The sequence below is a fragment of the Bos indicus genome, chromosome 18, assembly GCF_029378745.1.
Source record: "Bos indicus isolate NIAB-ARS_2022 breed Sahiwal x Tharparkar chromosome 18, NIAB-ARS_B.indTharparkar_mat_pri_1.0, whole genome shotgun sequence".
Classification (NCBI taxonomy): Eukaryota; Metazoa; Chordata; class Mammalia; order Artiodactyla; family Bovidae; genus Bos; species Bos indicus.
The window spans coordinates 1,260,287-1,286,443 of NC_091777.1; positions in this window are offsets into that span (position 1 = coordinate 1,260,287).

Consider the following 26,157-nt stretch of genomic DNA (forward strand, 5'->3'; position numbering starts at 1 on the left):
GTTAATAGCATGAAAATGTTATGGTACACCTCCTTCCCCAAAGGACAAGGATAAATTTGTGAGTCTATTCACTGTCATCTCCTTGGAGATGTTCTTAGGCACAGAATCCTCTGTAGGTAAGGAATCCTTTCTCAAAAACTGAGGGGAAAAATTATACTCTATTAATTCTAAATCTCAGATATATTGTCTTTACAGGATCTCTGTCAATCACACTTTCTTTTACATTAAGGTAAGTGTCAGACTTTATTTTTGGGGGCTCCAAAATCACTGCAGTTGGTGACTGCAGCCATGAAATTAAAAGACGCTTACTCCTTGGAAGGAAAGTTATGACCAAACTAGAGAGCATATTCAAAAGCAGAGACATTACTGTTGCCAACAAAGGTCTGTCTAGTCAAGGCTATGGTTTTTCCAGTAGTCATATATGAATGTGAGAGTTGGACTGTGAAGAAAGCTGAGCGCCGAAGAATTGATGCTTTCGAACTGTGGTGTTGGAGAAGACTCTTGAAAGTCTCTTGGACTGCAAGGAGATCCAACCAGTCCATTCTAAAGATCAGTCCTGGGTGTTCTTTGGAAGGAATGTTGCTAAAGCTGAAACTCCAATACTTTGGCGACCTCATGCGAAGAGTTGACTCATTGGAAAAGACTCTGATGCTGGGAGGGATTGTGGGCAGGAGAAGGGGACGACAGAGGATGAGATGGCTGGATGGCATCACTGACTTGATGGACAGGAGTCTGGGTGAACTCCGGGAGTTGGTGATGGACAGGGAGGCCTGGCGTGCTGCGATTCATGGGACACGACTGAGCGACTGAACTGAAACTGAAACTGAAATATCTTCTTACCTTTTCAAAACTGTTTTTTGTGTTTTTTTTTTTTTTTTTATGTATGATTCAGTTAATTTCTTTCTTTTTATTTTATTTTATTTTTAAACTTTATAATATTGTATTGGTTTTGCCAAATACCGAAATGAATCCACCACAGGTATACATGTGTTCCCCATCCTGAACCCTCCTCCCTCCTCCCTCTCCATACCATCCCTCTGGGTCGTCCCAGTGCACTAGCCCCAAGCATCCAGTATCGTGCATTGAACCTGGACTGGCGACTCGTTCCATATATGATATTATATGTATTTCAATGCAATTCTCCCAAATCATCCCACCCTCTCCCTCTCCCACAGAGTCCAAAAGACTGTTCTATACATCAGTGTCTCTTTTGCTGTCTCGTATACAGGGTTATTGTTACCATCTTTCTAAATTACATATATATGCATTAGTATACTGTATTGGTGTTTTTCTTTCTGGCTTACTTCACTCTGTATAATAGGCTCCAGTTTCATCCACCTCATTAGAACCGATTCAAATGTATTCTTTTTAATGGCTGAGTAATACTCCATTGTGTATATGTACCACAGCTTTCTTATCCATTCATCTGTTGATGGACATCTAGATTGCTTCCATGTCCTGGCTATTATAAACAGTGTTGTGATGAACATTGGGATACACATGTCTCTTTCCATTCTGGTTTCCTCAGTGTGTATGTCCAGCAGTGGGATTGCTGGATCATAAGGCAGTTCTATTTCCAGTTTTTTAAGGAATCTCCACACTGTTCTCCATAGTGGCTGTACTAGTTTGCATTCTCACCAACAGTGTAAGAGGGTTCCCTTTTCTCCACACCTTCTCCAGCATTTATTGCTTGTAGACTTTTGGATCGCAGCCATTCTGACTGGTATGAAATAGTACCTCATTGTGGTTTTGATTTGCATTTCTCTGATAATGAGTGATGTTGAGCATCTTCTCATGTGTTTGTTAGCCATCTGTATGTCTTCTTTGGAGAAATGTCTCTTTAGTTCTTTGTCCCATTTTTTGATTGGGTTGTTTATTTTTCTGGAGTTGAGCTGCAGGAGTTGCTTGTATATTTTTGAGATTAGTTGTTTGTCAGTTGCTTCATTTGCTATTATTTTCTCCCATTCTGAAGGCTGTCTTTTCACCTTGCTTATAGTTTCCTTTGTTGTGCAGAAGATTTTAAGTTTAATTAGGTCCCATTTGTTTATTTTTGCTTTTATTTCCAATATTCTGGAAGGTGGGTCATAGAGGATCTTGCTGTGATGTATGTCGGAGAGTGTTTTGCCTATGTTCTCCTCTAGGAGTTTTATAGTTTCTGGTCTTACATTGAGATCTTTAATCCATTTTGAGTTTATTTTTGTGTATGGTGTTAGAAAGTGTTCTAGTTTCATTCTTTTACAAGTGGTTGACCAGTTTTCCCAGCACCACTTGTTAAAGAGATTGTCTTTAATCCATTGTATATTCTTGCCTCCTTTGTCAAAGATAAGGTGTCCATATGTGCGTGGATTTATCTCTGGGCTTTCTATTTAGTTCCATTGATCTATATTTCTGTCTTTGTGCCAGTACCATACTGTCTTGATGACTGTGGCTTTGTAGTAGAGCCTAAAGTCAGGCAGGTTGATTCCTACAGTTCCATTCTTCTTTCTCAAGATTGCTTTGGCCATTTGAGGTTTTTTGTATTTCCATACAAATTGTGAAATTATTTGTTCTAGCTCTGTGAAGAATACCTTTGGTAGCTTGATAGGGATTGCATTGAATCTATAAATTGCTTTGGGTAGTATACTCATTTTCACTATATTGATTCTTCCAATCCATGAACATGGTATATTTCTCCATCTATTAGTGTCCTCTTTGATTTCTTTCACCAGTGTTTTATAGTTTTCTATATATAGATCTTCAGTTTCTTTAGGTAGATATATTCCTAAGTATTTTATTCTTTCCGTTGCAATGGTGAATGGAATTGTTTCCTTAATTTCTCTTTCTGTTTTCTCATTATTAGTGTATAAGAATGCAAGAGATTTCTGTGTGTTGATTTTATATCCTGCAACTTTACTATAATCATTGATTAGTTCTAGTAATTTTCTGGTGGAGTCTTTAGGGTTTTCTAGGTAGAGGATCATGTCATCTGCAAACAGTGAGAGTTTTACTTCTTCTTTTCCAAATTGGATTCCTTTTATTTCTTTTTCTGCTCTGATTGCTGTGGCCAAAACTTCCAAAACTATGTTGAATAATAATGGTGAAAGTGGGCAGAGATTTAGGACATTCTCCTGAGGATTCTTTGTAAAGGGATTTTTCCTAAAAAGAGTGCAAAGGACAGCCCACTTTAAAGCAGAGAAAATGACAGGTATCAATCTTCCCTAGCATTTAAAAAACAAAACTGAACAGAACAACCACCACTCTGCACACCCATTGGAATCATGCAAGGGAACATACACAGCTTCCAACTTTCCTGAGTTCAAGCTAAAGACAGCGTTTGGAGGGAGGAATGGGGAGAGTAGATCTTATTGGAACTTCTGGTGCTCATAGCAAAGTGACTCAGGCATCTGAACCAACTACTGAGGTTTCTTTGAACAGAGGAATAAAGTGAGAATATGGCAAGCTTGCCCTAGAGTCCCATATAGTTTGAGAGAAAGAACAGAGTGCTCCTTGCAAAACAGACAGAGCTGGATGCATGGAACCTGATGAGTAAGAAACAGAAAGCACAACCAGCCTAAAGTTCCAGACAGTTAAACTGCCCTTTGTGGGTATAGATTTGAAGCTTCCCATGAAGCTCTGAACCCAGAGTCATTTGACTAAGGCAACATTCACCAAAAAATATATCTATTTCCTTCTACAGGCACTAATTACAACCCCATGCAGTAGGGACTCTCATTGCTATCTAGCAGTCAAAGAGATGATACTGTATCCACACTTGGTTCTGTCCCTTGAGTCACTCTTGGACCATTATGACCATTTCTCCATTTTTTCCTATGCAGACCATACTTATGAAAGCTTATGAATGGTGTTGGATTCCTGAATTCTGAAGGAGAATTTTGCTTTGAGACCAGAGACTCAGCTTAAGTCACTCAGAGCTTCATGTGGCAAAACTTTCATTGCAGTGAAAAAGGGACAGAGAAATCTTCTGACACATATCAAAAGGGGGCAGAGTGCCTGCTGGCTAGTCTTATCAGGCCTTATATACTTTTTCAATTGCTTACTAACAATAGAAAGGTCTTAACAGACCCATTCCCACAGCATACATCTTAAGATAAGATTAGTCAGAAGGTTCCTGTTAAGAAGGAGAAACATGTCCTCAAGCAAGATACATTGTTGTTATATAATCATTAGTACAGAGCTTAAGGAAAAACATAGCTTGAGCAAGATGAGTTATTTTGTTGTGTAATCATTAGCTCTGGCCTTAAAGAAAGTTAGTATTAAAGACTGTTGTCATAACAACTCAGAGTTTAAGGAAAAATCATCTTATGGGACTAAGATGAAGGAATGAAGAATAAGTTTGTCCTTTTCTCCTCCTTGAGGTCCCTGGACACCTTTCTCCTCCATGAGGTCCTTGGACCCCTTTCTCCTCCATGAGGTCCTTGGACCCTGTTTTCCTCCTCAAGGGCCCCAGACTCCTAATCAGCCTACCTAATAATTAACTCTCTCATTCCCCCTTTTCTTTTTGGAAAATATGGCTGCCAAAGGAAAAGGGGTGTACCTCTCATTCTGTAGCTACTTCCTGCTGGCCAGGGGCACAGAACCTAAATTGTTGAGGCAGTATATTCTCCTTACCCTCATATTGAGAGTCTCTGATCCAGGGGCCCCAAATAATAGTTTGAGGAGGAGGTAAAAAAACATAGGGGCATGAACAATCATTTGTAACTTAAAATTAAAGGTCACATTATGTTTATAGTTAATGTACAAAGTGTTACACCAGTCCATCTTAGGATCGTTAGATGTCATCAGATCAAGAAGAGGCATCACATATGATTGTTGTTGATGAAGGTATTCACAGAGTTGAAGAAAGTCCTTTCGTTGAAGTGGAGAAATCCACCTTGGGAAGCCTCCAACTGAGGAAGAAGGGAAGCAGTTGCAGACCCAGCAATTAGACCAATTGTGGAATGCAGTGTAGGAGTGAGCCTGGGACAGGAAGGTAGTGTCCTGAGGGTCCTGAGTGTCACATGGAAGACTCAGGATTTTAGGACTCAGCAGAAGAAAGCCCTCATAAGTTATCAGGCCCATCTGAAAAGTAAAAAGTAAAAGCATAGAGACTAAAGACATAAAAATGACATCAGTCTCATTTAGGGAGCAAGCTTTTAATTCGAGTGTGGCCCATCCACAAATCAGTTCCTGCCACTTTGACAGCTGTAAGAGAAGAAGCAATAACCTGGTAGGGGCTTTCACAGAAGGGCTCTGGAGATTGTCCTCCAGACTCCAATGTCTTTATCAGGACTTCTGTTCCTAGCTCAAACAATGGCTTGTCTGAGTCAGAGGCTGGGTCAGGAGTCACCTCCCAGAGTTCCTGTAATGTCTGTTGAAAAGCTGAAAACTGAGTTGCATAGCTAATTTTAAGACTTCAGGATCTATGACAATGTCTGTGTGCAAAAATGGTCTGCCATAGAAACAATTCAAAAGGAGACAGCCCCTTCTTCTTAGGGACAGTTTGAGCCCTCAGTAAAGCTATGGATAAAACTTTAAAACAACTGTCTTGTGTTTCCTGAGTTAGCTTACACAGGTGCCACTTAAAAATGTCATTAGCCTTTTCAACCTCTCCTGAAGACTGGGGTTTCTAGGAACAGTGTAAGTGATATTCTATCCCTAGAGCTTTTGACACCCTTGAGTTACAGCAGCTTTAAAGGCAGAGTCATTGTCACTCTGAACTTTAGAGTTTAAGATTCTGCTCACATTATGAGAAATCAGTACAATGAGATTTCTCCCATTGGTAAACTTAAGAGCTTCAGGCACTAACAAAGCAATATAGCCACAGGTTGTTGGTGAGGTCCTTGGGGTTGTGTCATCACCACCAAGGCCATTCTTTTTTTTTTTTCTTTAGTAACAAACAGATTAAATTCTGACCCTGTGGGCAGGCTTAAAGCAGGAGCCTACAGGAGAGCAGTTTGAAGTCTTACAAGCCTTTTGAGTCTCTGGAGACCAAACCAGCTTGTCAGTCTTGCCCTTTTATATGAAGCCTGGGAAAGTCCCCCATAACCCAGAATCTAAATGTGGCAATATCCTGTAATGCCCAAGAATACTATCAATTGTCTTAAAGGCATAGGTAGAGGATGATTTAGTAGAGGTTTAAGTCTAGAAAGCATACTTCAAATCAATGACTGAAAAACATTTAGCTCATTCTGGAATTTCAGGCAAAAAAGTACAAGGATTAGGCACCATGGGGTGTAAAGGAACCACAGCCTCTTCTATTTTTCATAAATCTTGAACTAATCTCCATTTACCATTTGACTTTTTTTTTTAACTTATTTTTTTTAATTTTATTTTATTTTTAAACTTTACATAATTGTATTAGTTTTGCCAAATATCAAAATGAATCCACCACAGGTATACATGTGCTCCCCATCCTGAACCCTCCTCCCTCCTCCCTCTCCATACCATCCCTCTGGGTCGTCCCAGTGCACTAGCCCCAAGCATCCAGTATCGTGCATTGAACCTGGACTGGCGACTCGTTTCATACATGATATTTTACATGTTTCAATGCCATTCTCCCAAATCTTCCCACCCTCTCCTTTTCCCACAGAGTCCATAAGACTGTTCCATACATCAGTGTCTCTTTTGCTGTCTCATACACAGGGTTATTGTTATCATCTTTCTAAATTCCATATATATGCCTTAGTATACTGTATTGGTGTTTTTCCTTCTGGCTTACTTCACTCTGTATAATAGGCTCCAGTTTCATCCACCTCATTAGAACTGATTCAAATGAATTCTTTTTAATGGCTGAGTAATACTCCATTGTGTATATGTACCACAGCTTTCTTATCCATTCATCTGCTAATGGACATCTAGGTTGCTTCCATGTCCTGGCTATTATAAACAGTGCTGCGATGAACATTGGGGTACACGTGTCTCTTTCCCTTCTGGTTTCCTCAGTGTGTATGCCCAGCAGTGGGATTGCTGGATCATAAGGCAGTTCTATTTCCAGTTTTTTAAGGAATCTCCACACTGTTCTCCATAGTGGCTGTACTAGTTTGCATTCCCACCAACAGTGTAAGAGGGTTCCCTTTTCTCCACACCCTCTCCAACATTTATTATTTGACTTTTTTACACCCAAAATAAGAGTGCTGCATGGTCTGTTACAGGGAGTTAATAGCCCTTGTTCCTTTAAATTTTCAGTGATGTGTTTTACCCTTTCCTTAACCTCAGGCTTTAGTGGATACTGCTTTTGATGTGGAAAATGGTGAGGGTCTTTGAGCTTGATAAAGACAGGAGCAGCATTTTCTGCTTGACTCACAGTTTTTCCATCAACCCACACTCTAGGATTTACATTTTGTTTAACTAATGTAAGAGAAAGAGTGGTTTCCATATTTATGAAAACAGAGGCTTGGACCTTCCTCACTGTATTTCTCCCCAGAAGGGGTGAGGGAGACTCTGGCACAACTAGTCATGATACTCATGAGAAAATAGAACAGAGTCCCAGTTGCAGCTTAGAGGGTGACTGAAATAATGTTTGGCTCATCCAGACAGCCCCGTTACAGTAGTGGATTGGGTGGAAAGTGAGCCAGGGGCTTCAGTAAGCACAGAGTAATTTGCCTTAGTGTCTAAAAGGAAACTGACTGATTGGCCTCCCACAGTTATTATTACCCAGGGTTCCTCAGATGTTATTAGGATGGCGGCTTGTGTGGGGACCCCTGGGGACCTTAAGTCCTGATTGTCTTGAGAGTCTGACCCCTGGGGCCTACACCTCTGAGGGCAATCTCTCCTCCAGTGTGGTCCTTTACAGATCAGACATGGAGCCAGGAGTGGCTTAGACACCTGAGAGCAATTCTGCTTGAGGTGCTCCACCTTTCTACAGTAATAGTAAGCCCATCCCCTGATACTTGGATCCCTCTGGGCATTTTTCTCCTCAGGCTGTTTCAAAGCGGATATAATAGCCATTGTTTGAGCCTCAACATATTGTTGGGTTTTATTTTTTTCCTCCTTGTATCCTCTTCTGTAATAAAATGTCTAAGCCAGCTGTAATAGCCTAAAATTTGACTTGGTCCATACACCTGTTTTAGTAGCTTATGATGTCTGGAGCTGACTTAGTGAGAAATCTATGTTTTAAGATCATTTTTCCATCTGTACTTTCTGGATCAATGTCATTAACTTGTGGAGAGCCTCCCATAGTCTATCTAGGAATTTACCAGGAGCTTCCTTCTTCTCCTTTTCTATGTCAGCCAACTTAGCATAGTTTAAAGTCTTAGCATGGGCTCACTCGAGTCCTTCAAGAATACATCCAGCAGAGTGGCTCTGTTATGGGGACTGCTTGGCTTGTGTAGGGAGGTGGGCTATTCTATGTTCCCTCTTTCCCCTTGCCTCATCTTCAAGCCATTTATCTCCAGAAGTAGTAACTTCCCCAAAAACTTGAGTTTTTTTGAGTCAGAAGTCAGCATCTGTCTTATGATATACATTACATCTCTCCAAGTAAGGTTAAGCTTTGGGGATCGAACTTACCCCAGTTTTTCAAAATACATTTTAAAAGGGTAGTTCTGGAACTGCTAGCTCCTATCTGTAAGAGAACAAAAATCAGCATCCACAGCTGTGGCTTTTTTCTACCAAAGTCATCCATCCCTGCTCTAGATGGGGGTGGAGACAGATTTTCCACCAGAAGCTTTCCTTCCCTGGTTGCCCTTAGTTTGTTCTTTACCAATGCAGTCACCTTCAGCCCTCCTCATTCTACCACCAAAGTAGGGTGGAGATGCACCAGGGGTAGACCTGATGGCATCCCAAATTGATTTCCAGTTCCTCACCATTAAGACCTTGGCTTGATTTTCACTCTTCCTTTGCACCAGCCAGGGTGGAGGAGAGTAGCTTTCCAGAATGTTTCCCAAGCTAGGACCACTAGGGAAAGCATCCATTTTCTATGTGCCTATGCACATAGTGTATTAGTGTAGTCCTGACACAGTAGAAATGATGAGTCATAAAAGGGCAAACAAAAAAAACACAAAATATCTCTTCTCTGTGTCACCATGCCAGTATATGTGATAGCAAAAGAGGTGGTACAGTGTTTTCCAGTGAGAAAAAAAGTGATTTTTGTCCTCTAGCTACTAAGGCAAATCATCCCAGTTCATTTACAAAGATTCCACGAAAGGAATATCTAGGGAGTTGAGACAGAAGCCACTGGGGAGCTTTATCTGGTCTGCTAAGAGGAAGAAGGAAGAAGCCCACTGTACTTCCAATTTGGGAAACCTAGCCTATGTTCTTGGAAACCTCATACTTGCTAGCAGTGCTTTCATCCATATAGTTCAGAGGCACAGCTATGGCAAGGTCTTGCTTCTGAGGCTCTGGTCCCGTATAAGTAAGTAAGTAAGTGAAGTCACTCAGTCATGTCCGACTCTTTACGACCCCATGGACCAGGCTCCTCCATCCACAGGATTTTCTAGACAAGAGTATTGGAGCGGGTTGCCATATAGACAGCCAAAAGAGAGACATTCCTGGAGTTAGAGCTCCACCTCAACCTTGAACGTGCTCCTAGAGCTAGAACTCCACTTAGTTCCTGTATGTAGTAAGGCTGGGCACCTTGTGACAATTCCAAGTTTGGGGTCTAAGTAAAAGCACACAGTAACATCATGGATCACAAGTCCCTTGAAAGTCTATGATCTGACAGATTAGGTTGGTAGTCCTAATTGCCCAGGCAGTTATGAAATGGTCATAGAGACTAGGAAAAGGTGACCAAGAGAGGAAAGTTCAGTCCACACCCTTTGCCCATTTCTGGCCACTCTCCTCACAGGGACGTTGGGTGTCTCTTGGCATTGGTAGGTCGATATAAACCTCCAACAGGCTCCCCTTGCGTGGCTGCACTCAGCCATTACAAGGCACCACGGAACCACAAAGCCGAGCTCAACACTCACTTTGCACAGGATGTATCTCAGGCTTTCAATCAAGCACACACAGGCGCATCATAGTGTCAGTAAAGTAAAGCAGAAAGTGTGTATACTGAGAAGGCAGAGAAGCTAGGGCTCTGAGTGTCCTTACCTTGTCCTGAAGATCCCTGACGAGCCCCCAAGATGATCGCTTACAGTGAATGGTGTCAGATTCATGATCTCTGAGGGAGAGAATTTCGCTTCAGTACCAGACTCAGCTTCAGTCACTCAGAGCTTTGTGTTTCAAAAGTTTCATTACAGTGAAAAAGGGACAGAGAAAATTTCTGACATAGACATCAGAAGGGGACAGAGTGCCCCACTCACTAGTCTTATCAGGCCTTACATACTTTTTCAATTGCTTACTAACAATAGAAAACTCTTACCAGACCCACTCCCACAGCATATGTCTTAAGATAGCAAGATTAGTTTGTTACTAGAAGGTTCCTGTTAAGAAGGAGAAGCATGTCCTCAAGCAAGATACATTGTTGTTATATAATCATTAGTACAGAGCTTAAGAAAAAACATACACTTGAGCAAGATGAGTTGTTTTGTTGTATAATCATTAATTCTGGCCTTAAAGTTACTCTTAAAGATTGTTTTCGTAACAACTCAGAGTTTAAGAAAAAAAAATCTTATGTGACTAAGATGAAGGAATGTAGAAAAAAGAAGTTTGTCCTTTTCTCCTCCTTGAGAGTCCCAGGCCCCTTTCTCCTCCTCAGGTGCCTTGGACTCTTATCAACCTACCTAAGAATTAACTCTCTAACTGACATCCTCAGAGGAGAACTTTGACCCCATAATCAAGGATCCTCCAGTAACTCCTAAACTCTAAAACCCAGAGAAGTGTATATTTTGTCACTTATAGAGGGTTAAGCGCTCTCATTTGTATAAACTCTGGGTCCTAGAATTCCCAGTATATTTCCTAAGCTCTGAATCTTTTCCTACAAGCCCTTTCATGGAAGGTAAATAAATAGGCATGAATAGCAGGCAGACAGCTTCCCAAAAGCACAGATAAGGCATGGGACAGGCAGGATGAATAGACAGTATGGTTCATGCTGAGGAGCCCTGGATAAACTAGATCTAATTCTCAATCACTTTCTTTACTGATTATTGTACCCAACAGAGTCATTCTGATTCATTTTTCTCTCTTCAGTTATCTTTCAGTTCCATCCTAAAGGTCAGCTTAGGGCATAATTAAGTCAATTACTTTCTGAAAGGCCATCATGATGATTAAAGAAAATGATAGCAGGCCCCATTCATCCTGTGGGAATTATTAGATTGTCAGTTTCAAGACTCATTGAGACAAAGGGTCAAAAAATCAAAAGATATGGTTGCTCACCAACTCATTCATTTCTCCTTTTGTTTGTGACTGTGTGTAAAATCTATTACAACCCAGAACAATCCTAACCCTTGTCTTATTGGGGTTTATAGCCTAGTGGAAGACATAGAAGTGAATCCAAAAATAACCCTAATAAATATTTCGCCATAGATGGAGAAAGGTTATGAGAATGGGATGTACAACAGAGACCTATTTTTTATTTGGGGGCCCAGGAAGCTCTTTCTGAAGCTCATTCTATAGGATGAGCAGGAGTTAGCCAGGCAAAGAGGCATAGATATGTCTTCCCAGAAGGGAAGGAATAATGTACAGAAATTATTCTTTTCTGACAGCTGAAAAAGGACAGAGTGGCCAGATAGCATTAGGTGACACGCAGATGGGCATGAGATAAGGCCTAAAAAGTGGGCAGGACATAGCAGGTAGAAGCTTGTTGACTAGAGCATAGTGATAGACTAAGAGATGAAGCAGAGAGAGAGCTTGGATGTCAGCACCAGAGTCTCTAAATGCTGGAACCACTGGCCATGCTGTGCTTCTTTGTGTGGATCTATGACTTTGCAAGGCCTGGGGTGAGGACTTAAGAGTGCACTGTATACTCTGGGCAGGTGTGATACCTGCACTGCAACAAAAAGTTAGGGAAATCGGAATGGGAGATGAAAATGAGAAAGAAATGAGACAGACTTTAATACCAAGTTGTTTCTCAGCCAAACTCTGATTGTCAAAAGGGTTTTTTATACCACATGCCAATTGCACTGTAGACAGTCTATGAGCTACCCAGATCCTCTCAACAATTTCAGCTTCCTGAGTTCTGGCCACTTGCCAGGCCTCTGCCTGTCACAGCATTCCTGCACACTCTATTGGGTGCAGCCTCTCCTGGGGAGTGTACCAGGCTATGCATGGTCCCCATTGCACTTGCTGTGGCAGGAGCTAGAGCAGTTTGAGTACCATAGTTCAACTCCACTGGATTATTGGAGGCTTTGATTTCTTCAGTGGCTGTCCAGATACAAGGGGGTTAGTTATCACAACCTGGATATGTGGAGACACTGAAGACCTGTGAAGTGGATTTTGAGCAATAAGAGACAGGAAATGGAAAGACACTAGAAGATAAATTGTGTGACCTTCTCCCCTAAAATAGCCTACTCTTTCTCTTCTTTTTAAAAAATTTTATAGTAGAGTATAGCTGAATAACAATGTTGTGTTAATTTCAGGTGCCCAACAAAGTGACTTAGCCCTACATATACATGTATTCATTCTCCCCCAAACTCCCCTCAACAAGGGCTGTTTTGACACAGTGTTTTCACATGCCCTCTGGGAGACATTCCATGAGACTGTGCAACCAGCTGGAGTTCTTGAGAAACTGTTCCGTTTGGTAACCTACCATCTTTTATTTCCTGTCTCTCCTTGTGCTTTACTTTCTTTTATCCCTTACTTATCTTGCTGGGACACATCTCCCAAGAAAGCATTCTTGTTGTTGTTCAGTCACTCAATCATGTCCGACTCTTTACAACCCCATGGACTGCAGCACGCCAGGTTTTCCTGTCCTTCGTTATCTCCTGGAGGTTTCTCAAACTCATTTCCTTTGATTCTATAATGGCATCCAACCATCTTACCCTCTGTTGCTCTTTTCTCCTCCTGCCCTCAATCTTTGCCAGCATCAGAGTCTTTTCCAATGAGAGAGCTCCTCACACCAGGTAGCTAATGTACAGGAGCTTCAGCATCAGTCCTTCCAATGAATATTCAGGGTGAATTTTCTTTAGGATTGACCAGTTTGATCTTGCAGTCCAAGGGACTTTCAAGAGTTTTCTCCAACACCACAGTTCAAAAGCATCAATTCTTCAGTGCTCAGCTTTCTTTATGGTCCAACTCTCACATCCATACATGACTACCAGAAAAAACATAGTATGACCATATGGACCTTTGCTGGCAAAGTAATGTATCTGCTTTTTAATATGATGCCTAGGTTGGTCATATCTTTTCTTCCAAGGAACAAGCATCTTTTAATTTCATGATGCAGTCACTGTCCACAGTGATTTTGGAGCGCAAGAAAATAGAGTCTGTCACTGTTTTCATTGTTTCGCCTTCTATTTACTATGAAGTGATGGGACCAGATGCCATGATGTTAGCAATTTGAATGTTGGGGTTCAAGCCAGCTTTTTCACTCTGCCCTTTCACCTTCATCAAGAGGTTCTTTAGTTCCTCTTCACTTTCTGACATTAGGGTGGTATCAGCTGCATATCTGAAGTTGTTGATATTTCTCTCAGAAATCTTGATTCCAGCGTGCGCTTCATCCAACCTGGCATTTCACATGATGTACTCTGCATAGAAGTTAAATAAGTAGGGTGACAATATACAACCTTGACATACTCCTTTCCCAATTTTAAACCAGTCTGTTTTCCATGTCTGGTTCTAAGTGCTGCTTCTTGAGCAGCGTAGAGGTTTCTTACGAGTCAGGTAAGGCAGTCTAGTGTTCCTGTCTCTTTAAGAGTTTTCCACTGTGTTATGATGCACTCAGTCAAAGGCTTTAGCATAGTCAATGAAGAAGAAGTAGATGTTTTTTCTGGAATTCTTTTGCTTTTTCTATGATTCAGTGACTGTTGGCAAGTTGATCTCCTGTTTCTATGCTTTTTCTAAATCCAGCTTGTACATCTGGAAGTTCTTGGTTCTTATTTTAGAAATTAAAAAACCAACTACCTCTAATATCCTTGAAAAATGTTCCACACTTCACATCACGTATTGAGGGATACTCTGAGATATCTTTCAACAGCTTTTCGCTCATTTTCAAAGTTCAGGTCAGTTCAGTTCAGTTGCTCATTCATGTGACCCCGTGGACCACAGCATGCCAGGATTCCCTGTCCATCACCAACTCCCGGAGCTTGCTCAAACTCATGTCCATTGAGTCTGTGATGCCATCCAATCAACTCATCCTCTGTCATCCCCTTCTCCTCCTGCCTTCAATCTTGCCCAGAGTCAGGGTCTTTTCTAATGAGTCAATTCTTCGCATCAGGGGGCCAAAGTATTGGAGTTTTAGCTTCAACATCAGTCTTTCCAATGAATATTCATGACTGATTTCTTTTAAGATTGACTGGTTTGATCTCCTTGAAGTCCAAGGGACTCTCAAGCATCTTCTCCAACACCACTGTTCAAAATCATTAATTATTTGGCACACAGCTTTGTCTACGGTCCAACTCTCACATCCATACATGACTACTGGAAAAACCATAGCTTTGACTATACAGAGCTTTGTTGGCAAAGTAATGTCTCTGCTTTTTAATATGTTGCCTAGGTCTATCATAGCTTTTCTTCCAAGGAACAAGCATCTTTTAATCTCATGGCTGCAGTTACCATCTGCAGTGATTTTGGAGCCCAAGAAAATAAAGTCTCTCACTGTTTCCAAAGTTCAGTAGATGTGATTCCCACAGACCTTTTGCAAACTTTCTCTAGTAGGAGAGGAAGCCTAGCATTTTACAAAGGATGGCCTTAGGTATCTTTAAGGAATAAACATTTCACAGAAATAGTCTCTACATATACATAACATTGTCTTTTAATGTTAATTAAGGTAGTGCATGCAAGCATACTCAGTCATGTCTGACTCTTTGTGACCCCATGGACTGAGGCCCACCAGCCTCCTCTGTGCATGGGACTACTCCTATAAGAATACTGGAGTGATTGCCATTTCCTTCTCTGGGAGATCTCCCTGATCCAAGGATCAAACCTGCATCTCCTATGTCTCTTGCATTGGCAGGTGGATTCCTTGCCACTGAGCCACCTGGGGACCCCTAATTAAGGTAGAGGAAGGACCATTGTCTTCATATATGGACATCAGCAAGTCCGTCAGCACCATCAAAATGAAGAGGTCGATATGGGGCTCTCCACAGCACAGTCAGCCTTACATGCTGAAGATGGACAACCTCTATCTTCAGGAAATTTAAATGGTGAATTTTTCCTCACAATTGTTTCTTATGAATGGGAATCTGATTAGAAATTGGATTCTCTGTGAGAACTTCAACTTAGAATTTAAGAACTTTTGCTGTACAACCATTATAAAACAATTACCTAAAGATTAATTAGCAAATTTCCAAAACAGTAGTAAACAACATAGTAGTTTAATTAGACCATTACCTCCAAAATCTGAATGTTAATAACAGTTGGAGCCTAGGGAGGAGCGAGAGGCGAGGCAACAGAGAGTAGGGGTAAGAGGATAGTAATGTAGTTCAGTGCTGGCACTCTGCCTGTCTGCACTTCCACATCTGTTCTCCTAATTAACTACCCTTGAGACTATCTGGCCTTTGAGTCTGGCAAGGTCCCAGGTTTTTTCTAAAGGCCTCTGTGGCTGTGGCCTTGAGATTCACTGCAGACAAATCTTATAATCAGCCTCCAAAAAGAGGCCTTTAATCTTCAAAAGAAAGAAAGGCTGTTGGTGATGCAAACAATAAGATTTTTTGTGGGGACCTCACAGAATTTGAAATTGTCAGCAAGCATCTCTAACAGTGACTCTTGCCTTTTAGCAGCAACTGATAAATTTTACTCCAATTCAGACTACAGATTCTGAATGAAATTTTTGACAAAGGAGCCAACTAAACTGAAATTTAACAAAGCACTACTTTAGTAAGAAAATATACTGGACTCAGCTGATTTTCTTTGTAATCTTACACTATCACAGGAAACTTACAAAGCTACATGGCCTCTATTCCCAAGCAGAGTAACTTGCTTGCTTAGCCTGGGACATGCGGAACCTGTTTGTTGGGCTGCACCCCACAGGCCTACAAGGCCTGTCCTTGCACAACTTCAAAACTGAAGAAAGAAGGACTTCCCTAGTGGTCCAGTGGATAAGACTTCATGCTCCCAATGCAGGGGGCTGGAATGATCCCTGGTCAGGTAACTAGATCCCACATGCCACAAGTAAGAGTTCGTGCACTGCAACTAAAGACTTTGCATATTGAAACTAAAGAGTCACATATCAAAACAAAGATTGAAGATCCTGCATGCCTCAACTAAGACCCAACACAGACTAATAATTAATTAAAATATTTTTTAAAAATTAAAAAACAGCAGACTGAAGAAAGATCTTGGAGTCAGTGACAGACATCAACAGTTTGATGGATGGAGGAGCTTACATGTCTGAAGTAAGGTCCCAGAGTGACATTGTGCTGTGTGTAGCAGAACATGGTAGCACTCTTAACTCTCAGGGTGGGAGAGGAGATTACCAGTTATATGAGAATTGTGTCAGGTTGGGTCATCTTTGGGTCTGCTCCAGCAGAGGAGCAAGCCCATGACCATCCCTTTGATAAGCATAATGGAGAGTTCGGACCTAGAGCTAGAACAAATAAGCATTACCTGGGGACTGGTGCAAGTATGTAGGAAGGTCAGTCATGTGAGAACGGTATGGGTGAAACAGGCACTGGTGGAGCTTGGGACATACAGAAAGCAAGGGAACACCTATCTTGGGCGGCCTGACCACAAGTTGCTCTTTGCTACTCTCTGCCTATATATGTCCTTATACCACAGGGACCCCCTCTGGTGTGCAATAAGGATAAACATTTAATTCATTCAAGGCAGAGACTTATCATTCTGTGAATCTAGCATGAATTAAAACATAGATTAATTTTTACAAAGTAAAATGTACAAGAACTTCAAATCAGAGAAACTTGCCATCAACCAGGACAGCTGGTGTCTGTGCAACTCCACACCAATTACATTGAAGAGCTGGCCTGGGTCTAGAGTTCCTTAAGACCCAGTGAGGGCAGTCCCCTCTCCTGCCCTTTCAGTCTCTGACTTAGACATTCTGTTTCAGGCAAGTGGCTTAGAGGCCACCTTCTGGCTCACGTGTGCATTCCATCTACCCTGCCTCACCCTCACAGTACTCCGATATTGACATATGTAAGTGTCCTTTTCCTAATCATACAAGGCCATCCACATACCAGCACAGTCAGACTGTCTGCCTGCAGCTTGGCTTCTTATTCTGTTTTACTCCAGTAATTATGCAAATCACAGCTACTAGTATAACAGCTTCTGCAGATTTCAGAAGGAAAAGGGAAAAAATGCTAACACAATGTCAATGGGCTTGGTTAAAAGACCACCATTTCCCCATTCTCCTCATTCACTCTTGTCAGTATGGTATTTATGCATATGAAGCCTGTTTTTAGTACATGAATATCTATAAAAGTGATATCAGTCAGTCAGCAAAAACCTCTGGAACTGCGACCATGGAAGAAAATAAGGGAAAAGCCCAACTCCAGCCAAGATGGAGGGGAAGAAGAAGAGCTAGACACGGATGCTGCCCCTGAGGGCCTGGGTTGAGGTCTGACTATGGAGGACTTGGGAGGCAGGGTGCAGGCCTCACTCTCATGTTGGGCACATTTAACCCCAAGTTCACTCTGAGCACAGTCTGCTATCCTTTGGGATTGCCTTGCTCCCCTTTTCATTTATTTTGTCCACTAGGCAGGAAACTGTCTGAGGACAGGAGCTGTGTAAATTCACCTCAAACCTGCCATATCCCTTAGCAATGTGCAGATTTACAGCTGGAATCCACAAAGTACACAGTGACATTGGGCACCTGCACTTGCCTGCATTTGGTGGGGCAGTGGTGCTGGTACTATATCGGTCACAGTCCCTGAATGAACGTATGGCATGTTAACATCCGCGGGTTTTATAATGTGACAGTTTACAAAGGTCTGGGTGGACCTGTGACCACACAGGTTTAAAGGGATGTGGAGAGCAAGAGATCCCCAGTTATCAATAGGATGAATGCTATAGACATGCTGTCTTGAGAGGAGGGACTCGGCCACCTGAAAGCAACACTGCCAGGAGGAAGCGAGAGGGAAAAAATGCCCTGCGTCTGCTCCCTCCCTCTGCTCTCCAGCCATTCAGATTGCTTCCTGAGATACAGAGCAGAGTAGAGAAGATCCCATAGGCCATTTCTGGGCAGGATCCTTTGGAGCTACTCTGGTAAAATAAACAGTCTTAGGAGTGCATATCCTGGTGCCCTGGGTCACACCCACTCCTCAGCTCATCTCTAATTGGAGTTCCATGTCAGCTTCTCATCTGGCTCTGGCTCTGGTATTGTCCCACTTTAAGGTCATTCCACTTTCTGCCTCAGGACTTGGTCTGATTTCTTGGGAGACCTTTAAGTCTGCAGTAAGGAGCAGCACAGAAGTGTGGGCTTAGCACCCCTGGGGACAAGCCCCAAACAAGAAGTAAGGGAGATAGTAGATAAATGATCCTATTCCCATCTCTCACGTGGATGATCCTGAAAGATATTCTGTTCACATTTTGGCAGGTCAGAGTGGACCTGAACCCTGTTTTCCACATAGCAATTATGATGGTGACCTTCCTTGTCTTGCTCTCCTCATACCCTCACTCTTGCTTCTGGCAGTCACCTCCCAAACGAGATTCTGCCTTTGAGGGAGTTCAATTACGATGGGTGCGCTAGTCAATAAAGTGCACTATAGCAATAGATTACATATATAAAGAAATATTACACTGAACTGCTGCCTCATACCATATGCAAAAGTCAATTCCTGATAGATCAAAGACTTCAGTGTGAAAGCTCAAACCTTGAAATGCTTAGGGGCATTTATTTATGACCTTGGAGTAGGAAAGAACTTCCTATATAAGACACAAAACTTCTAGCCATAAAAAATGTGAATAACAAATTTGACATTATAATAAAGAATTTATGTTTATGTAAAGACACCACAAATAAAGTGAAAAGGCAAGTTACTAACTAGAGAAGCTATTTGCAACCCATGAAACAAAGAATTATTATCCAAAATGCCCTAAGAAAAATTAATAAGAGAAAAAATGACTTTGAAATATAGGTCAAAGGAGAGGATACATAAATGGTGATAAATATATTAAAAGATTCTCAACTACTCATCAAAAAAGTGCAAATTAAAACCAAATGTGATTATTAGGAAGAACAATAAGGTATAGCAGTTGAAAGAAAAGCCAAAATGTCTTGTGGGATCAAGTCCTGGCTTCACTGTAGGCTAGCTGTGTGATCTTGCTGACATTCCTTGACCACTCTGTGTGGTGTAGCTTTCTCATGTGTACAAGAGGGCTAATAGTAGTTCCTACTTCACAAGGGTGTGTATGAAAGACTTGCTTCAAAAACAGTAAACATGGAAACTATTTTCAAAAACAATCCCCAGGCTACTCATAGGTCATGTAATTGACCCTTACAATATGAGTGCCATATTGCAAGTCTTTATTCTGTGTGACCCCCAAATAGTGCCTTTAAGGAACACTTAGGTGGCCTACACAGGATGTAACAGTTTCTATAAGCAGTGGGTGTATTTACCATATTGCATCCTTAAACAAAACAAAAACAAATGGATTAGTTACATGTAAGTTATCATGGGGCTTCCCACGTGGTGCTAGTTCTTCTAAGGTGGTGTAAAGAACTTGTCTCCCAAGGCAGGAGATGTAAGAGACACAGGTTTGATCCCTGGGTCAGGATGATCCCCTGGAGGAGGTGATGGCAACTCACTCTAGTATTCTTGCCTGGAGAATCCCATGGACAGAGGAGCTTGGTGGGCTACAGTCCACAGGGTCACAAAGAGTTGGACACTGCTGAAGTAGAAAACTCAGCAGTGGCTACAGGACTGGAAAAGATCAGTTTTCATTCCAATCTCAAAGAAATGCAATGCCAAAGTATGTTCAAACTACTTCACGATTGCACTCATCTCACATGCTCGTAAAATAATACTCAAGATTCTCCAAGCTAAGCTTCAACAGTATGTGAACTAAGAACTTCCAGGTGTTCAAGCCAGATTTAGAAAAGGCAGAGGAACCAGAGATCAAAATGCCAACATCTATTGGATCATAGAAAAAGCAAGAGAATTCCAGAAAAACATATACTTCTGCTTCATTGACTATGCTAAAACCATTGGCTTTGTGAGTCACAACAAACTGTGGAAAATTCTTAAAGAGATGGGAATATCAGACCACTTTACCTGCCTCCTGAGAAAGCTGTATACAGGTCAAGTAGCAACAGTTAGAACTAGACATGGAACTGGTTCCAAATTGGGAAAGGAGTACATCAAGGCTGTATATTGTCACCCTGCTTATTTAACTTATATGCAGAGTATATCATGTAAAATGCCAGACAAGATGGAGCACAAGCTGGAATCAGGATTGCATGGAGAAATATCAATAACCTCTGAAATGCAGATGATACCACTCTTATGGCAGAAAGTGAAGAGGAACTAAAGAGCCTCTTGATGAAAGTGAAAGAGGAGAGGGGAAAAGCTGGATTAAAACTCAACATTCAAAACAATGAAGATCATGACATCCAGTCCCATCACTGCATGGCAAATGGATGGGGAAACAAGGAAAATAGTGACAGATTTTGTTTTTTGGGGCTCCAAAACCACTGTAGGTGGTGACTGCAGCCATGATATTAAAAGACGCTTGCTCCTTGGAAGAAAAGCTATGACAAACCTAGACTACGTATTAAAAAGCAGAGCTTTACCAAGAAAGTCTGTGTAGTCAAATCTATGGTTTTTCCAATACTCATGTATGGATGTGAGCATTGGACCACAAAGAAAGCTGGGCGCTGAAGAATTTATGCTTTTGAGCTGTGGTGTTGGAGAAGACTCTTGAGAGAGTCCCTTGGACTGCAAGGAGATCCAACCAGTCCATCCTAAAGGAAATCAGTTCTGTATATCCATTGGAAGGACTGATGCTGAAGCTGAAGCTCCAAAACTTTGACCACCTGATGTTAAGAACTGACTTAGAAAAGACCTTGTGGCTGGAAAAGATTGAAGGCAGGAGGAGAAAGGGATAACAGAGGATGGAATGGTTGGATGGCATCACCAACAACATGGACATGAGTTTGAACAAGCTCCAGGAGTTGATGATAGAGAGGGAAGACTGGTGTGCTGCAGTCCATGGTATCAAAAAGAGTCGGACACAACTGAGTGACTGAACTGACTTTGGGGTTCATGAGGAAAAGTCTAAACAAACCTTCACCTAGGTGGAGCTCCTGACTCTCATTCTGTACCAGGGGCAGCATGAGCTTGAGAGGCTTGTAAAATACCTCTATAGCACTGGGCAAGTGAGGGTACTTCTTCCAGACTCTGTAGCCCAAAGAGGGACCACTTGCTATGTCAGCTGCTCTTTGTGTCCTCTGGGTCTCATGCTTCAAACCTTAAGTCTGCTCCACTTGGGTCTCTATCCTAAGCCTCAGGTAAAAACTATAGTCAAAGCCAATGGCAGATGTTGTACTAATCTCTGATGGAAGTGAAGGAGATAAAATACCAGGTAGGTGTATGTGCATTTGGTTGAGAGTGGAAGCCCAGATCTGAAGTTTATAAACTGGAGGACTCTATATCTCTGTAGTGATAACTGTCATCATGATGTTAATCCTTATATAGAAGTTTCTATTTGTTTGGCCCTGTTCTAAGAAACTTCATGTGTAGCAACTCATTTACCCTGTATTAACTTCAATAACCCTATGCTGCTGCTAAGTCACTTCAGTCGTGTCCGACTCTGTGCGACCCCATAGACAGCAGCCCAACAGGCTGCCCCGTCCCTGGGATTCTCCAGGCAAGAACACTGGAGTGGGTTGCCATTTCCTTCTCCAATGCAGGAAAGTGAAAAGGGAAAGTGAAGTCGCTCAGTCGTGTCCGACTCTTAGCGACCCCGTGGACTGCAGCCTACTAGGCTCCTCCTATCCTAGTTTGACTTATGGAGAAATAAAGTCACAGAGAAGTTTTAGTATGTTTTCAAGATTACACAGCTAACAACTGGCAGAACTGAGACTTAAAGCCTCTTTATCTGGATCCAGAGTCTTTGACCTGAAATGGGAAAGGTGACAGGGCACAAGTAGGGAGACTGGTTTTTAATTACACTTGTTGTGAATGGACTATTCATCAAAATTGTGTGATTTCAATTTAATGTAACAAGCACATGTTTGCAGGCTGTAGGGTGTAATGTACTATGGAAATATTAAGACACTGAAGCTGACCTCAAGAGATTTAGGACACAGTCCATGGTGAGAGTCACACGATCACTATGGAAACCCGTCTGAGAACTGATGGCTTTCCTGGCTCCCAGACTATAGGCCTCAAGAGTGTGGTCCCTGCTTCTGATAAGGCTCAGGCCAGCAAAGCATGAGCCTCTACTTGAGGAATGGGGCAGATTGCATGAGTCCAGTCACCCTACTTCCAGGAATGTACTATGACTCCTGCTAAGCATAGCCCAAGACAAGCCAAGACACCCTCTTGAAGGTGAGAACTGAGGAGAGGAGACACTGCAGCAAAGGACATAAGGAAAGAAAAGGAGCCATTGGAGAAAAGACAAAATGGAGGAAAAGAACTACAAGGATAAAAAAGTAGCAACTCTGAGAAGAGCATCTGGGATTGGCCTACTTGTCCGTTCATGTGTTTAGTTAGGCAGCTTTGTGCTGAACATCTGTTCTGAGCCTTGGAGATACAGTGTTAAAAAATAACTGAAACAAAATTTAAAACAGTCAAGTCCCCTGTTTGCATGAAACTAACATTCCAGAAAAGAAGATTATAAGTGGCCATTCTTTAAGTGTCCAGCTTGTTAGTTTTGTCTGCCTGCCCAGCTTCCTCATCTGGACATCTGGTCAAAGACTACAACTCCCAAAATACAACAGGAAGTGAAAAGATAGGCAATTCTTAGATCTCTGAAGAAATGTGTTACAAAATGGAGAGAGACAGGAATAGCACCAAGAACACATCCTGTTGAGAAGTAAGCTCTTTCTTGCACTATGCTGTTCAAATATATATTGCAATTTCATCCAATATACCTATATATCTCTTGGCTTTGAAGGAAAATTTACAACTACTGAGAATACACGAGGTCACAGATTAGTGCCAGGGTATAAAATTTCATTCTGGCCAGAACTTCTGGCTGAGACTATTAAGTGGGCCTAGAAATCCACCTCCTGTGAAGATTAGTATTCAGCCAGTACCCCTCAGTACAGTCACGCTGGTTGTATGGTGCCAAATGCATTCTGATTGTGTGGAACTGTGCCATATGGTTGTTAAATTTTTTAATATCATTTTGATTCCATACTCCCAGATCTCCATAGAAATAATCAGGTGTATATATTAGATTGACCAAAAAGTTCCCTCCGTTTTTTTTAAGTAAAAATAAAAGATATATTTTTCATTTTCACTAAGAACTTTATTGAACAGCATATTCACCACTTTGTTCCAGTACCTTCTGCCATTTTTTAGGCAACTTTATAATTCCATCTTCCCCAAAGTTTTATCTTTTTGAGTAAAGAGCAGTTTCAGTACTTTTTACAGTCTTCCAGAGAATTGAATTTTTTTTCCACTAAGAGAATTTTGTAAAGCTGTAATAAATGGACATCTGAAGGTGCAATGTCTGATGAATATAGTGGATGAATCAGAATTTCCCAGCCAAGCTGTAGCAAAGAAACAATCAAAGAAACATTCAGTTTTGCATCATCCTGATTAAAGATCATGCATTCTCTGTTGACTAATTTTGGACACTTTTTGTCATGTGTTGCTTTCAGTTGGTCTTATTGGAAACATACTTGTTGGAAATAATCGTTTAGTTTTCTAAAAGAAGCTTATAATAGAGGATTCCCTTCCAATCCCACCATACACACAGCATCACCTTCTTTGGGTGAAGACAAGCTTTTGGTGTGGTTGGTAGTGGTTCATTTCTCTTGCCTCACTATCTCTTTCATTTCACATTTCACATACAGTATCCACTTTTCATTACTCATTTCAATTTGTTGTAAAAATGGAACATTTTCATTATGTTTCAGTAGAGAATTGCATGCAGAAATATGGTCAAGAAGGTTTTTTTCCACTTCACTTATGTGGAACCCAAACATCAAAGTGATTTAACATAACCAAGCTAGTACAAATGGTTTTCAGCACTTGACCTGGATATTTTGAATATGTCAGCTATCTCCCACATGGTATAACAATTGTTCTCAATTGATATCTTGATTTGATCACTATCAACTTTAACTGGTCTACCTGACTGTGGAGCTTTTTCCATTGAGAAATCTGCAGCATGAAATTTCACATACCACTTTAGACACATTCAGTCAGTCACAGTACATTCTTCATACGCTGCCCACATTTTTTTTATGTTTCAGTTGTGTTTTTATCTTTCTTGAAATAGTAAAACCTAATATGCCAAAAATGTTCTCTTTTGTCTTCCATCGTTAATATTAAAATGGCTATACAAAAGTTCACCAACTTTGATGAGCTTTATAAATGCACACTGATATGACAGCTGTCATATTGCAATGTAATAAAATTGTTTTGACTGAAATTAAAGACTATTAAGCATTACTAGGCCTATCTTATTTAAAAAAATGAATGAAACTTTTGGCCAACCCAATATACACACATATTTGTGTATATGTTTATGCATATTATTGTTGTTCAGTCACTAAGTTGTGTCCATTCTTTGTAACCCCATGGACTGCAGCACACCAAGCTTCCCTGTGTGTATGTGTATATATGTGTGTGTATATATATATGAATAATTACTAGAAACTCATTTCACATGCTAGTAAAGTAATGCTCAAAATTCTCCAAGCCAGGCTTCAACAATATGTGAACCGTGAACTTCCTGATGCTCAAGCTGGTTTTAGAAAAGGCAGAGGAACCAGAGATCAAATTGCCAACATCCGCTGGATCATGGAAAAAGCAAGAGAGTTCCAGAAAAGATCTATTTCTACTTTATTGACTATGCCAAAGCCTTTGACTGTGCAGATCACAATAAACTGTGGAAAATTCTGAAAGAGATGGGAATACCAGATCACCTGATCTGCCTCTTGAGAAATTTGCATGCAGGTCAGGAAGCAACAGTTAGAACTGGACATGGAACAACAGACTGGTTCCAAATAGGAAAAGGAGTATGCCAAGGCTGTACATTGTCACCCTGCTTATTTAACTTATATGCAGAGTACATCATGAGAAACGCTGGGCTGGAAGAAGCACAAGCTGGAATCAAGATTGCTGGGAGAAATATCAATAACCTCAGATATGCAGATGACACCACCCTTATGGCAGAAAGTGAAGAGGAACTAAAAAGCCTCTTGATGAAAGTGAAAGAGGAGAGTGAAAAAGTTGGCTTAAAACTCAACATTCAGAAAACGAAGATCATCTCATCTGGTCCCATCACTTCATGGGAAATAGATGGGGAAACAGTAGAAACAGTGTCAGACTTTATTTTTCTGGGCTCCAAACTCACTGCAGGTGGTGACTGCAGCCATGAAATTAAAAGACGCTTACTCCTCGGAAGGAAAGTTATGACCAACCTAGATAGCATATTCAAAAGCAGAGACATTACTTTGCCAACAAAGGTTCATCTAGTCAAGGCTATGGTTTTTCCTGTGGTCACGTATGGATGTGAGAGTTGGACTGTGAAGAAGGCTGAGCGCCGAAGAATTGATGCTTTTGAACTGTGGTGTTGGAGAAGACTCTTGAGAGTCCCTTGGACTGCAAGGAGATCCAACCAGTCCATTCTGAAGGAGATCAGCCCTGGGATTTCTTTGGAAGGAATGATGCTAAAGCTGAAACTCCAGTACTTTGGCCACCTCATGCGAAGAGTTGACTCATTGGAAAAGACTGTAATGCTGGGAGGGATTGGGGGCAGGAGGAGAAGGGGACGCCAGAGGATGAGATGGCTGGATGGCATCACTGACTCGATGGACGTGAGTCTGAGTGAACCCCGGGAGTTGGTGATGGACAGGGAGGCCTGGCGTGCTGTGATTCATGGGGTCACAAAGAGTCAGACATGACTGAGCAACTGAACTGAACTGAACTGAAGCAAGATTTTATGATGGTGCCTAAACTTTAAGGAAATTTTACTATATGGTAAAATATGAACCAGATTTAGAAGTCATACAGGATTGATCCATGAACCTTTTTCTTAAGACAGCACTAAACATGAGAAGCAGGGAGTTGATAC